This window comes from Numenius arquata, chromosome 6 (assembly GCF_964106895.1).
Source record: "Numenius arquata chromosome 6, bNumArq3.hap1.1, whole genome shotgun sequence".
Taxonomy (NCBI): Eukaryota; Metazoa; Chordata; class Aves; order Charadriiformes; family Scolopacidae; genus Numenius; species Numenius arquata.
This window is the reverse complement of record NC_133581.1, coordinates 50188184-50202573: the sequence shown is the minus strand read 5'-3', so window position 1 is coordinate 50202573 and position 14390 is coordinate 50188184. Positions and strand designations below refer to the sequence as shown.

The window sequence follows — 14390 nt, the reverse complement described above, 5'->3', positions numbered from 1 at the left end:
TTTTAGTTCTCACTTTAACACTTTTCGGTTAGTTTCTGAAAGAAGTTTATCACTTCGACTAATCGTTAATTTTCAGAAAAAAAATATCTTTAGTATTCCTAGCACTCTGTCCCTAGCTGCAGAAATAAGCCGGTATAGCTCCACTGCAGTGAGTTATTGTTGCATAGAGATTATTTTCTTGGGTTTGAATGTGTTATAGTGGAAAGATTTATTTTTTAAGAAATATTCAAACACCTGTAACTCATTTATGTTCAACTATTTAAGGTATTATGCTTAGCTTATTTCACCTGACCAGCTTTAAGGATCTGCCAGTAAAGATACACAGAAGCAATCTGTGAAGTGTACCTGCCTGATGCTACACAGAAGCTGCATTTAGGGTGTTGCTTCCCCTGGGACTTTTAACTGTGATTTAGGTTAGTGGAATGTGTAAAATCAAGAAGAGGATAAAAAAAGAAGAAATAACTGAGCATTATCGTAGTTGAAATTCAGAAGTAATGGTTGTCTGAGTGAAATGGGTTTTAAGGGCAAACTGAATTTGTTTTAGCTAGTGCATATGCTTTCTGTTGTATGAAATCATTTAAATCAGCTTTTACATGATGCACTAATGCTGCTTTTTCTTTTTGAATAAATTAAATTTATCTGCACAGATGTTGAAAATTCTGCTCAACCTCCATGAAAGCTTTGCTTTATTTGTTTTTACATTAAACAAATTTATGTGGGGACACACAGATAAATCAGGTTAGGCTTGTATTTGTTTGTTTATTTATTCTTCTACCTAATGCTGTGACATAACAGGTTGGAAAGCAATACAGCTGTCTTTAATCAAAGCTTTGACCTCATCTTTATATATTGCCCCCTTTAAGAATCTTTGTATTAGGATGAGGATGAAATAAGCCACAAAAGTGTACATACTGTACTAATTTCATTAGTATCGAACAAGCTATCGAACAAGCTTTGCCACCACAAAAATTATGCTGTCACTATTTTAAATGCAGAAAGCAAACATTGAAAGAATTAAGACTACTTTGTTATTCCTACTTGTATCTTGCAAAAAACCACCATTTGTGTATTTTCTCTATCAGATGTAAGCATCAACTTTAATATTAAAGAGGAGGGACTGCTGTTTGTGGGTTGGTTGTTGGTTTTGTTTTCTTAAACAATGCTGTAGTCATTAGAACCTTAGCATTAAAGCCAAATCCAGTTTTATGGAGTATTCTGTAGAGTGTGCTAATGAATTATGCCAAGCTAGAAAACAGAAGTGTGCATAAAACTGAATGATGTTCTCACTGGCATATATAGACTTGCCAAGCATCTGCTCTTACAAACACTGTAATAAGGCCTGTTCTGAGCTTTAGGAATTGATGTAATTGTGTCGAACAGGGAAGTAAAACTTCCTTGTATAGGAGGAGTAGCACAATGGTGGGTCACGCTCTAGTATAAAAACATTTTTTACCATTCCTATATTCTGGGAACATATTACTAGTATGAATTTAATAATCTTTTCCCAAAGCCAACTCAAAGTGGAATAAAACTTCTGATCTAAAGATGAAGAAAAAGGACCAAATGTCTTACTGTGCTTACCTCATTACTATTTTATCGTTTTAGTAGTACTGATAGTTCACGAATAATTTTTCATCCTATTTTGTTATATTCGCTCATTCAAAAAGTCATTCTTTCTTGGTATTTGCTTTTGGATTTCTCCACCACTTAGACTACTACAGAAGACTATCCATGGCTCTTTCCATTTGCCCTAAAATCCTTCCCTTTTAATTTTCCATCTTTTTTAACCATTTGGCAATTACTTATTCAGTATCCTCCCATTTGCCCTTATTTCCCCTTTGAAAAGTCTGTCCTATGTTTTCTGCTGCCTGCTTCTGTTTCTGGTACTACACCTGGAGAGTGCTGTTTCCAGTTCTACATGCCTTTGGGCTGACCACCGCCTCAAGCAATTTTGCTCTTACTCTAATTTAAACAGCAGCTTTCGGTATTGAGAGTAGAGTTGTACAAAGAACTAAGCGAAGAGTCCATCTACGCTACTAGAAGACAGGCGTAGCCAGTGTTAGGAATTGAGCTGTTACAGCGGTCTCGCTCATTAAGGACACTTTCTTTCTGCAAGCTCATGCCTGGCTTGCGCAGCGCTTCTGTGAGAAGGTCTGTGGGAGTCAAAGGTTTAGCTTTCCTCCTGTGCCAAAATCTGCTTGGCTCTGAAGGGAAAAGGTGGCTATCACCGTTTTCAAACCACGATCGTTCTGGCAAAAGCTTATACATTCTACAGGTTGTTCTTATTTACCAGAGTTGATTACGACTCCTCAAGGATCAACAAAAAGTACGCAGAATTGAATTCCATTCTTCCTTTTACTTCAGCTGAAGTAGTCTCGCTATTTAGGTGGCTTCTGAAGGGATCTTCTGCAGCTAGACAGTGAATACGGAGCAAGAATAACAGTTCTTAGAAACATGCTTTTGTTATTTTGAGGCTGAGCTTATAAATACATTAAAACAAATGCTGTTCAAGTATTAATTTAATATTATGGAATAAAATAGGCTGCCTGCAAAAACAATGACAAAACCAATCCTCCTATCGTGTTATTCTAAGTCACAAAGGGCCATTTGTTGTGGATTTGCAAGTTATTCAGAAATAACCGTTTTATTACGTTGACAAAAAAAGAAACCTCAAGGGCTTGCTCTTTACTGTGGTGTGATAGGAACCTAAAGTGTGCCTGTTGAAAAATGAACCAGTTAACAATGGGAGCTTGGCAGCAACCTCGCCATTTATAGAGAAACCTTCTATCTAGGACGATCTGTATAAAATAGACCTCGCTTAGGTTAGGGAAAGGTCACAAGTTACACAAAGTTTGGATAGTCTAAATGCGTTACTCAAAACTAACTCTCCTGTGTATAGTAAATATTATTTGAACCTGTATTATTAAGAACATGCCAGGATTCAAAAGATTAAATAAGGAAGATGTAATTATGAGCTAAATAATAAACAGAGCAGTTTTAGTTCCCCTTGTGTTTTTCACTTTCCTGCTATTGTTTCATATATGGCTGTTATACAAAGAGCAGCTTAGGTCAGCTACTATAAATTATGGGTTTCGTACAATAGTAATCTACCAAAATTATTTCAAAGCTGGATCAAAGAGCTTCAAAAGACTTTTCAAAAACTTTTCCACATAATAACAAGACTTCATTTTGATGCCTTATTTTTATAAGGATTTCTTGATGTAGAGTTGCATCTTACAGTATTCAGCTACTTGCACTGATATTATGTTAGTGGAACACATGAGATTTGCATAATTTGTTTGCAGCCTCAAATAAGCATGAAATGGTAATATCAAAAAGCCTTTTTTTTTAAATATGTTACCTGGTGCGTTTTCCAGGCTAGGTTTTTAAGCTGATTTAGGTGAGAAGACTTTTGTCTGTTTGTTTTTTAAGATAAACAGCAAGATTTCAAGTGAAATTTTATCTGACTTTCTTCCTTTTACAAACATGGAAATCTCATTCGCAACGATATCAGTCATTCGCAACGATAACAGTAATTCTGCTTAGTGGCTTGTAGCTGGCACCGTGTGCCCCCGTAGGACATGGGCCTGCCCTGGCTCCTGGACAGGCTCTCTCCTGACCTGAGCCTTGCCCTGTCGTCTGCGCCCGTCCATAGAAGTGGCACCGCCGTGTCAAAACAAGATGCAATGTCAGTGCGAGGGTACGGAGACCCAGTAACAATATCGAAGCCATGTCAGTGCGCATCTACAGGGACCGCGTTACTCTGTCAGTGTGATTTTAGGAAGATCACTTTGAAATGTTAAAATGAAATGAAACTAAGTCAATTAGGTAATAACAATTGGGGTTCAGGGATTAATTGAGGGCCTAAGGTGAAGCCAGTGACCATTAACCCCAGCTAGTTATTAATTCTCAGAGAAATATCTTCGGCTGAGGCTATTCTCATTATTAGAGGGTTTGGAGTTTTTTCCCTATATTGTGTAAATACTTTTTTGCTGTTGCTTCTAACAGTGGTGTGGTGTTGAAGGGCGGTATAAGGCATATTAGTGCTAAGTTAAGTTTTTATAGAAAGTGAATCCACCTAATATCAGGCAAACCCTTGGTTGTTTTTCTTTATATAGATATTTAACAGATTGATCTTGATGTCCAGCTGACTATATGTAAACAGACAGATTTACTGTAATGTATTTACCTCTGAGAATCTGCCGAATGAAAAAAATATGAACATGGAGAAGTCTTAATCCTCACAGCAACTACTATTTGTTGCGGGGCCCAAGTATGTGTTGTTAACATAAAGCAGACCTGTAAAACGGTCAAACGAGAATTACAGAACTGTGTCAAACAATAACTATTAAAAAATTATTTTTGAAAATATTTAAACAAGCACAAATATCAACAACTCAAGGTTATGAACGTTATACAAATTCAGTTTTCCAGAGTACTTGACTGTAGCATTAAGATACAAACATGGGCTATCTCGTTCATTTAATACTATTAATGAGAGGTTCTTGCCAAGATCGATGCCTCTTTGGTCCAACGTGCTGTACAAACACCTACAAAGACTCCCCAGGTCTCTGTCCAAAGGAGAGATGACAAAGGAGACTAGATCAAAGGAATACAATTGTTTTATATACTTACTTACATAAATACATGTAAATTTATATCTAAATATGTATAATATTTACAACTATTCTTTGTGTTAATAAATGCCAGCTACCCTTATAAAAGTCCCTGTTACTTGCTTGCTCTTTATAGGTGTGTTGGTAGATGTCTTCAGGAAAGGGCAATAACTCTGCACTTACCCCTGTCGTATAGGATGGTATCCCATTTTAAGTGTCGATGAAAGCACGGAGACATTTCAGCAAGTTGACAAGTGACAGTGACGCTGAGTGAGCATGACATAGAAGAAGGGATGAGCTGCACCTGGAGGAGGCCAGGCCTGGCCCTGCTGAGATCCAGCAGGTTTTAGAACTCAAACTGGACATTTCAGGGCTTCTGTCTCCAGCGTGAAGCTGCACAGATGGGGTCTCACCCCACAAAGTGCTTCAGGGGCACTAAGAACATTTCTGAAAGCACTTTGAAATGCAAGCTTTATTACCGAAAACATTTTCCATTACAAATGGAAATATTGGATTAATTTTTTTTTTCCCATAATGAGCATTCACACAACACTCCATTTTGTATTCTGTCTCAGCATAATAGCTCCGTACTGAGTGGAAAAACAAAAATTAATCAGTTTGTTTCCATACACACTTTAAGGAGCCTCATTTTAATGTGTTTGGCATTGCATTACATACAAATGATGAAATACATTTAGAAAAAAGAGTCTGGCTACATATCATGGAAAAAAAAAAACAAAACTCTAGGCATGGTTGGGTCTCAAGACATACAGTTTCATCCTTCCTCTGAGGCAAGACTGTCCATACAGATCAGCTTAAATGTCTGTCTAATCTATTCTTAAAAAACTCCAATGATGGAGAGGCTTAGAAAAATTATGTGAATCCATTCCACTATCCATCTTATATAGTTAGAAAGATTTTCCAATGTCTTACCTACATCTTTTTTTTTGTGCTGTAATAAGCCTGTTAAATCTCATCCAATTGGAAATGGATATGGAGAATGTTTGATGACTGCCTTCTTTTTCTGACCTTTTCCAAATTTGAATATTGTTTTCTCAACTAAACAACCTGAACTCTTCCAACATTTGTTTTAGAAAGTTTTGAACTTTATGATCATATCTGTTACTCTACATTAGTCTCTTCCAGTTTGTCTATGTTATTTTGTTCTGGTTTTATAAATACATTTATATATCTTATATACAAGACCCCTGCATTCCCTCAGTGACAAGTTGGTGGCTTCTATTTAGTCTGGAGCCCCCTATAAAGCCCACATCCAGATCCATCCCAAAGTCATCATTTTTTCATCCTATTATTCTTTTCCTTCTTGCATAGACTAATTGCTAGTGCATTTTTAGAGTTTTAACCTGCTGACTTCAAATTGCTTTTGTGATCTGTTAAGTTTAGTTTGAATTCTAATTTTACCCCTTGGAAATTCTTAAATACTTGGTATGATTCACAAAGTTTTATACATGTGTAATCGGACTGAAGTCAGTAAGTTAAAACATAGAGTGTTTCAAGTCTACTACATGGATGAGTTTGATGGTTAGCTGTCACCAATAAAATATAACACTAATGGGATGTATCTATCATAGTATATGCTCATAAAACTCCTAACACTAGTCTTCATAGTCAGAGACATGGCTTACAGCTCAGTGTGGGAAATAAACATTTACTTCAACAGAATATGTAGTAGAGAAGAGTCTGCTAAATGGAGCAGGCAGCAGCAACAGGTTCTTTTGCTTAGGTGTACATTTGCCACAAAGGTCCAAACTCTCAGTTCTCAAAGTTGGCTTGATTATTTTAACAATTCTGTTATTGGTAGCCCAATTACTCAGCTGTACCGATGAGATCATACCAACTTGCCAAAAAGCTGGAGGCTCCAGTCAACACAAGTTTTCCTGTGTTTTCATTTCACCCCAAACTTTCTGTAAGGCTTGCAGTAGGCAACCAAAGAGAGTAAGAATTGTACGAGTTGTTTGTGCTTCAGCAACCCACACCCCTGGAAACTCAGCAACATTTTCTGGCATGAGAAGCAAACGTGTCATAGGAATGTGAGGTAATAAGTGTCCTAGATTTACCTTGTCTTCCCTATACCTAATCCACGTTATACTTAGCTTGAAACAGTCTTGTCCAGTAATGTTATGCATAACTGTTTTATGCTCCTTGACCAGAGATAGATAACTTATTCAAAGCTCATTCTAACTATAGACAAAGAAGAAAATTCAGTATGTAACTTTTAAGCAACAATGGAGAGTTTTAATTATGTCCCAGATGAGATACTTCTTAGCTGGAAAAGTAACATTGAAGAGTCTATTTAGAGGGAAAATATGTTATCACTTGCTATAGCTAGCCTTTAGTGTGTAATTTGCAGTTTCCTCATTTCCATTTTACAAGCTGCACACCTTTTTCTTTCATTCTTCAGTTACTCGAGCAGAACTTACTTGTACAAAGTGGCGGTTTGTAAGAGCTCCGTCAGGAAGGCTCGGAAGGCAGACTCCGTTGGGTTTTTCTCATACTTCCTCATCTCTGCCCCAGAGGCGCTAGGGCCTGTGAGTCTGCTCCTGGTTTCTTTCTTATCATACCCTACATCACTGCATCGCTAGGTTAGATCAGTGATCTATGGGTATCTGTGGTCAGCATCATCACGCTGATGGCTGAGCATTTAACCCTCTTATTCTTGCATAAGGACTGTATTTTATTCAACCTTATTGGTCTTCTGCTGAGCTCTTGTCATGTTAACAAGCTAGGTTTTCCAAAGTAGGGAAGGTGATAAGGTTTCATCCCAACTTTCTGGGACATCCTCTTTAAAAGTTAAAGTGACTTTTACTAATAATGACACAGAGTGTCCATTTTGCAGCTGCACATGCTGTGGCACAAGGATGGCAAGTGCCAACACAGTGAGCACCAAGTAGGACAATAAGTTCTTGTGCTTAAACAATGAGAACAGAATTGCTTTACGTTTCCCAGTGCTCTTTCACCAATCAAACTGCTTTGCTCATGCCCTATAGGCTCTTTTTCTCAAAAATTTTTTTCATGTGTTAATAACACACTTTGATGCTAATTCTATTTTCCTAAAAAAATGTGCTGTATGATGCTTCTTGTTATCTTTTCTACGTGCTTCCCTACTACACTGATTATTTCTGTCCATTTCTTCTTTCAGAATCATGTACCTAATCCAAAGCTCTGCTTGCTTCATGAAGAGAAACACAAGGCTCCCTGTCCCAAGTGCCAACACTGGCCAAAGTTCTTCTTGTAGCTTGGTGGCTGCTTCTGAAGAGAGGCAACCTGCAGCCTCCTGAAGAACAGCAAATGGAAACCTCAGTGTCACCAGAGACTGAGATGGCACCTGGGCTTTGCCTAGTCCTGGCTTGCAAGACCCTCTCCAGAAGCCCCACCTTGCTGGGTCAGTACACAGGTGTCCTCTTAGCCAGAGAGGGCAACAAGGCTGTTTCTGCTACATTGCATTCAGCAAAAGAGGTTGTCTTTTAAACTGAAAGCAACTTTGTTGTCCCAGCATATTCTGCTAGTTATATCTGGGATACTTGCTTTTTTTTGTTTGTTTCCAATTTCACCAATGAGGTTTTTCATTATTCTTTCCTTTATGCAGTTTTCACAGTTTTCTCTCATCTAATTCAATTTGTTAAATCTCCCCCATTCCCTTTCCATGTGGCTTTAGTCTAGGATAAAAAATAAAAAGCGTTCTTAGAGGTGTAGTAGCCCGCATATTTACAACAGTGACACCTTAAAACTCTAATGTACTCAAGTTGTGCTTTTAAATAAGTTGGCCAGTCAGAGGCTTCCCACAGATCCACTAACAATGTTAAAAGACCACTTCCTCTGACTATTTAGCCCTTGTATGGCAAGTTCGTAAGTGATGGCTTCCTGGTTTTATAAATACTAACAGCTAAACAGCAAAGCATTTTCTGATTTCTTGGCCTCATATTTCCTTCAAAGATATCAAAAAGTATTTTCCTGAATTCTTTGGTGGGGTGTATTTGATGTGAATCAGGAGCGGAGGAAAACAAAGGAAAGGACGCATCGTAAGGATGAAATCCCAGGTTTGGATCCAAGCCTTGACAGTCCCGTGACAGAAGAACCAAATTATAACTGTCTTTAGATAGATTTAGTTGGGTTTAGCGTCTGGCTCTGCAGCACTGAATGATCGATAGAATTAGTACTGACCTTCGCAGAACAAGGAGTTCGCCACACTGGCTTAGAGTCTGAGAGCAGTTTTACAACGCGTTCCCATCGTCTGCAGTTTCACTCCGATTTCTCACTGTCTCTCTCCTCCTCGCTGCAGTGCTTTGTCTCAGCTCCACGGGGCCAGATTGAGAGGCAGCTTGCGAGACTCGTATACTTAGCTAGATGCATTCCACTTGCCAATGTGCTAAAAGTGAAGATATTTATAAATAATTGTTTCATTGTCTAGTTTGTTTAACCTTTCTGCATTGTTCTCACTTTGGAAAGTTCCATTCACCCACATGACTGGAAAAATACCTTCATCAGAAACACTCTCAGTTCAGTGTATCTGCTCAGCTTCTGGAGCCAGGTCTTCTCCTGGGCTGTAAATCAGCACTCCTTCAGCGACTTAAAAAACATTTATGTATTTGCCGATTTACAATTATTAAAGCTTTGGTGATGCAATATAAAAGTCAATGCTTGGAGAAGGAAAACAGAGCTGATATAAGTTTCTCTTCTTTGTATGTAGCCTCTGCCAAAAACACCGTGATATAGATAGCGCAAGAATATTGGCAATTTTTAGAGGTATCTGAGCAGCACAAAGTATGCTGTATGGCAGATAAGCACACTGAAGGCACACAGGTTTGTCATTAAATAAGAGGTATCTTTGAGCTTATAAAATTAGCTCTGTGTGCCATTGTTCATTTAGTGAAAAGGGAGCATAAAGTACTAAAAAAAGAAAAAAAAAAAAAAAACAACCACAGCTTTCAGAGAAGTAACTGATTTGTTCCAGAATTGTTCACTGGCTGATATACAGCATATTGCAACATTATTCTGTTCATGTTTTAAAAGATGTGTCTTGAGTCATTGAACCAGCTCAAAGCATGAATCTCATAAGATCACAAAAATGCTGAACCATTTTCAAATAAGTGAATGAGTGCTGATGCTGAGCTGCGTGCGAGACACCGACCAGCCAGTCTTCCATATTTCTAAACCCAGGAAAGCTAAACAAGACGCATCTCCATGGGCTAAAGTTTGGCTGACCTGAACCAGGAAATGAAGGGAAATGCAACTGTCTGCAATGCACTTTATCAACCCATCTCCATATTTCACTCTTCCTTACAATGAACTAACCACTTAGAGTTTATAAGACAGAGGTTAAGACAAACACTTGAACCTACCGACAGCTACAGCTATAATGAAATAGCAATACAATGATGGGTTACTTCCCTTGCACCCCAAATGCCAGCTGTACCAATGAGGGATTTTAAGTGTGCTCGGTTTGGGGTTTGGATTCTTTTTGCTTGGCAGTTTTTTGTTGTGGGTGGTGAAAGCTCTGAATTTCCCAATTATAGCAAAGGCAAGAAAGAAGGGAAAAAATTAAAAAGTACTTCAAGAAGGAAAAAAAAATGCCAGGAACACTAGGAGGCCAAGACAAGCACAGTCAGAGGCCTAGTAATTTCATCAGAAAGTCTGTTCACACAATACCTCCAGAATCAAGACTGTTGTTGATTGCACATATAGTATAATGGGGTTACAAAGATGCAGTCAGTACCAAAGGTGTCCAGGAGGACTTGTACTGCTAGCATAACGTGTAACATGGGAAGCCGAGAATTGGACTATCAGAACCGATAGTGAACTGTCTATTAGATACGGGTTTTCTACTCGTGAAATTAGCAGATTTATCACAGAAATAGTTCAGGCAAAATGAATTCAGAAACCTCTGAACTGCAAGATGATATTTCTCTTTAGAGGATCTGGTGTAACTATGGCTGATCAGGTGGTAAGACAAAAAGCCCAGCAAGCATGCTGGTAAGGGGGGAAAAAAAAAAAAAGAAAAACACCACCACAGATAATGCTTTCTTCTCGTTCCACATTAATCAGGGAGAGAGAGCTGGGATTTATATGGTGAATTTATGCTAAACTGTTTTACTTGGAGAAGTAAAGCTTTAGTCTTAAGGAACACAACTGAAGCTTTATGGATGCAGAAAGCTTTCCTGGCTGTACCATCAGGAAGGCATCCCTGGTATGTTTCACAGCTCCGGTTTGATGCCCTGCTTCAGCTACCTCTGCTGTCAGTGCAGGGAGACGGGCTTTGGCCCTAACAGCAATTCCACCCGGGACAATCTTCTAAAAACTTCCATCAAAGTTACAGCTTAAAGTACAAAACCACTTCGTGTGAAGCAAAGTATCTATTTACCTCGTCTGAGACTCAGGGACAATTCAGTTGTGCAGAGTGGTCTAAGAGAGAACAGCATCCATCATGAAGATGTTTACACAGCTAGAGGCTTTGTGGAGATGCCTGCCTTGGACTGCTCGCCTGCAGCATTAGTAACGGCGGGGTGCTCTAGGTCTGCATCTCCGTATGTTATGCACTTGGGAAAGTATTTACGTTTGAAGTTTACTGGAGCGGATGGACTATGACGATAACTAAGCAGGAAGGGATCACAGCAAACAAAAGCAGCCAGCATGATTCTAAAAATAGTCCTGCTACAGCAATAACTAAAAACTCAGATTAGATCCCTGCCTCTGACTTCAAAACGGACTTGGATTCTTCCAGATACACAAATCTCTCACTGAGAAGTCCCAGTGAACATCAACAGTTGTTCTACTAGTACTGTGTAAGGGTCGGTGACTTATTCTTCTGACACAACTAATCTAACAACACTTTTAAAACGTCAGTTCTCTTTCGGCACCTCTGACACAGGTAAACCGAGGCATTAAAATCCAGTTTATTGCCAAAGAGTGCACTGGAGTGAAACACAACAGACAGCACCTCAGTTTCTAAGTCCCATCTATAGTTGTGCTGCTACACTTCCATGTTTTGCTTTTTTGGTTTAATATTTGTTTGGGTTTATAGTTGGGGTTTTTTGTTCGTTTTTCTTTCCCAGGTAACATTCAAAGGCAATCTCATACTGCACAAACCAAAATATTTACAGCGTACCTTTGTTCTGTTAGACTAAATTTTCTCCAAAGCAAGGCAAAGTGAGGTTGCTGTGCACTGAATCTGAAAAGTCAGCACACGCAGTCGTATTTTCATTTGCCCCGTGAAACTCAGTACTGTTAACAGCAGAAATTAGCAATCAGCTCTAAAAAGCCTTATACCACTTAGAAATAAGAGGTATAAAAAAGACTCTTAGAGATAATTTATCCCTACCACTGATGTTCAGGGGTGGATATTACCCATTTAATTTAGAAAGGCAGAGACTACAGTTTCTAAGCATTGTGTGACAATATAGTCATACTCTACAACCTACAAGAGATACCTTGTTGTCATACCTTCCAAGAAATTAATTGAGAAATCATGAGTGGGGTTTTTCTAGTGCAGTCAGCAATAGCTTAACTCGTTGCTTCTAGACATCACTTACCAATTATTTCACAGGAATTTAAGTTAAGCCAATTGCCAAATGCTCTTGGAAATCCCTATCTGGCTTTCTAAAATACTTGTTTGAAATGAAATGCAGCTATATTTTTTTTTTTTTTTTATAAAAATAGAGATATATTTTTATTTATCTAAAAGCATAGACATAGTTACATGGATGCTCTCAGAAGGAGAAACAACTCAGCTATGTATCTGATTTGTTCAGGTATAAAGCTGACTTTATACATATCTATCTATCTATCTATCTATCTATGCAGACTATTATTTAACAGGAGATGCGGTAGATAGTAAGGCAGAATCCCAGTGGGATGTTTGCTGTTAGCAGAGCATTTGGAGTGGTCCCCAACAGAAAGAGCTTTGGTTAGTGATGCCTACTAAAGGCATAAAGCAGGTCTTAGCAACTCAGCAAAATTAAGTCCATAGTATGAAATGTTGTTGAGCTCACACAGGCACCAAGCAGGTGCTGCAACCATGTGTTGTGCAGCTTAACTGTTCGGAGGAAATTAATTTGAAATCCTTATTTAGGAGCCCCAGTTCCCTGTGATGTTCACTGAAGGAGCCATCCACCTCAGAAGGTCCATTTGAAACCACGTCCAGACTGAATAGCCGCCTGAAGGCCAACACACTGCAGCAGGAACAAAGTGGGGAGAACTATAAGCAAATTCTGTTTTTCCCCTGAAGCAGGAGTCTTTATTAAGGACATAGCAGTTTCTCCACCTACTTACAATACAAAGCCTTAAATGTAAGTCCCTACAAAAGCTTTCCCAATAAATAGATGTAGAGAATTCTTCAAAAGTACAGAAGACACAGAGCCCTCTCTCAATACACTTATGTGCAAAGGCAGGTGGTTACAGCACCTTCTTGGGATCAGAAAGACACAAGTGGGAGTCCAAACCCGTGGGCACACTTAACAGTCTCCACTCTCATCTGTCACAGTCATTCTGATGCAGAAAGGACTCAAGCTTCACGGGCCAGAAAGTGGGAACAAGAATGAGCATCACAGTACGATTTCAGATCCTTCTTCAGTCAGTCTAAATCCATCCTTCATATGAAGGAGAAAACCAAATACATATTAATAAGCTTACCAGAATGCGATTGTATAAGAGGGGGGACAGCAAATCACTCTCCTCCCATATGTGTTCTATAAGAAAAAAGTTGCTGTCACTGCACATCAAGTAGAGATTGATTGTTTCACCATATGTAGGTTTGCTTTTAGATTAACATATAGACGAAACCCCACAGAGAAGTTTACCCAACTTTAGGATCCTAGCCTGGGAAAAAGCCTGCACAAGGTGACAAGGTGAGGAGGTACATACAACCAAGGTGCTCCAGCAGAACTTCAGGATTGTGGAGAATTCTGGGGTCACAAGCTGAGGTCCTGTTTGCCCCAGACACCTGGGAAATGAGCTGCCAGACCCAGGGTCTGCAGGAATGGTGTTCCAAGTTTAAGCATCTAAATTAATTCCGTTTGGATCTGACCTTTAAAATTAGAATAGCAGAGACCCAAGATAAGAGCTAGCAAAAGAGAAGACAAATATATTGACTTTTCATCTCACTAGCAATGCTCAGCTACCTAATGTTTCTGATGAAACAGGTGTTTCTGTGTATATTTTTTACATTATAAAAATTAAATGGGAAGACTCAATAGCGTGTTTAAGGGATCTAATCACCTGTCTTTGCCTGACTCTCAATAGGACGTCCTTTTTCTATAGGCTTCTTCAATGGCACAACCCAGCTAAACTGGTTAATAAACCTTACCCTGGAGAAGCATAGCACAAAAGTAGCATCAAAAAAGAGAAAAAAAAAAAAAGAAAAAAGATGAAAGAAAGATAGCAATGTTCTTGGCATCGGTATTGAATGTTCATCAGCTAAAGATGGACTTCCATGTTCATGTTTATTTCAGTCTTCTGGCCATGCTTTTTTAGTTGATGCCCAATATATAGAATTATACACTTCCAACCTTTTACCCCCTCCCTCTTCTGGAACATTTACTTTTAAACCAAATATTTCTCTATAATTTCTTACTAGGTATTTTTTGTGTTCCGCCTGTGAGGTAAATTTTATTCTAGAAAATTTTGGGTCAATCTAGTGATTTGGATTGGCCTGAGTTCATAGAAAAAGTTCATCCAGGAAGTGCAAAGCACTCTGAAAATTAAGCTAGTCAAGGTATTTAGGTATTCAGAAATGGGGGATTCCAAGTCGCTCTCCATGAC

At 38.7% G+C, this 14390-nt stretch overlaps 1 protein-coding gene across 1 annotated transcript in view; it reads left to right on the top strand.

The window, feature by feature from the left end:
* Positions 1–9285, top strand: part of CDIN1 (CDAN1 interacting nuclease 1) — a 131477-nt gene extending 122192 nt beyond the window's left edge. Inside the window, exon 12 of the mRNA XM_074148869.1 lies at positions 7777–9285. The gene's annotated coding sequence lies outside the window, so the exon portion shown is untranslated. The remainder of the gene's footprint in view (positions 1–7776) is intronic.
* The last annotated feature ends 5105 nt before the right edge of the window (positions 9286–14390 follow it).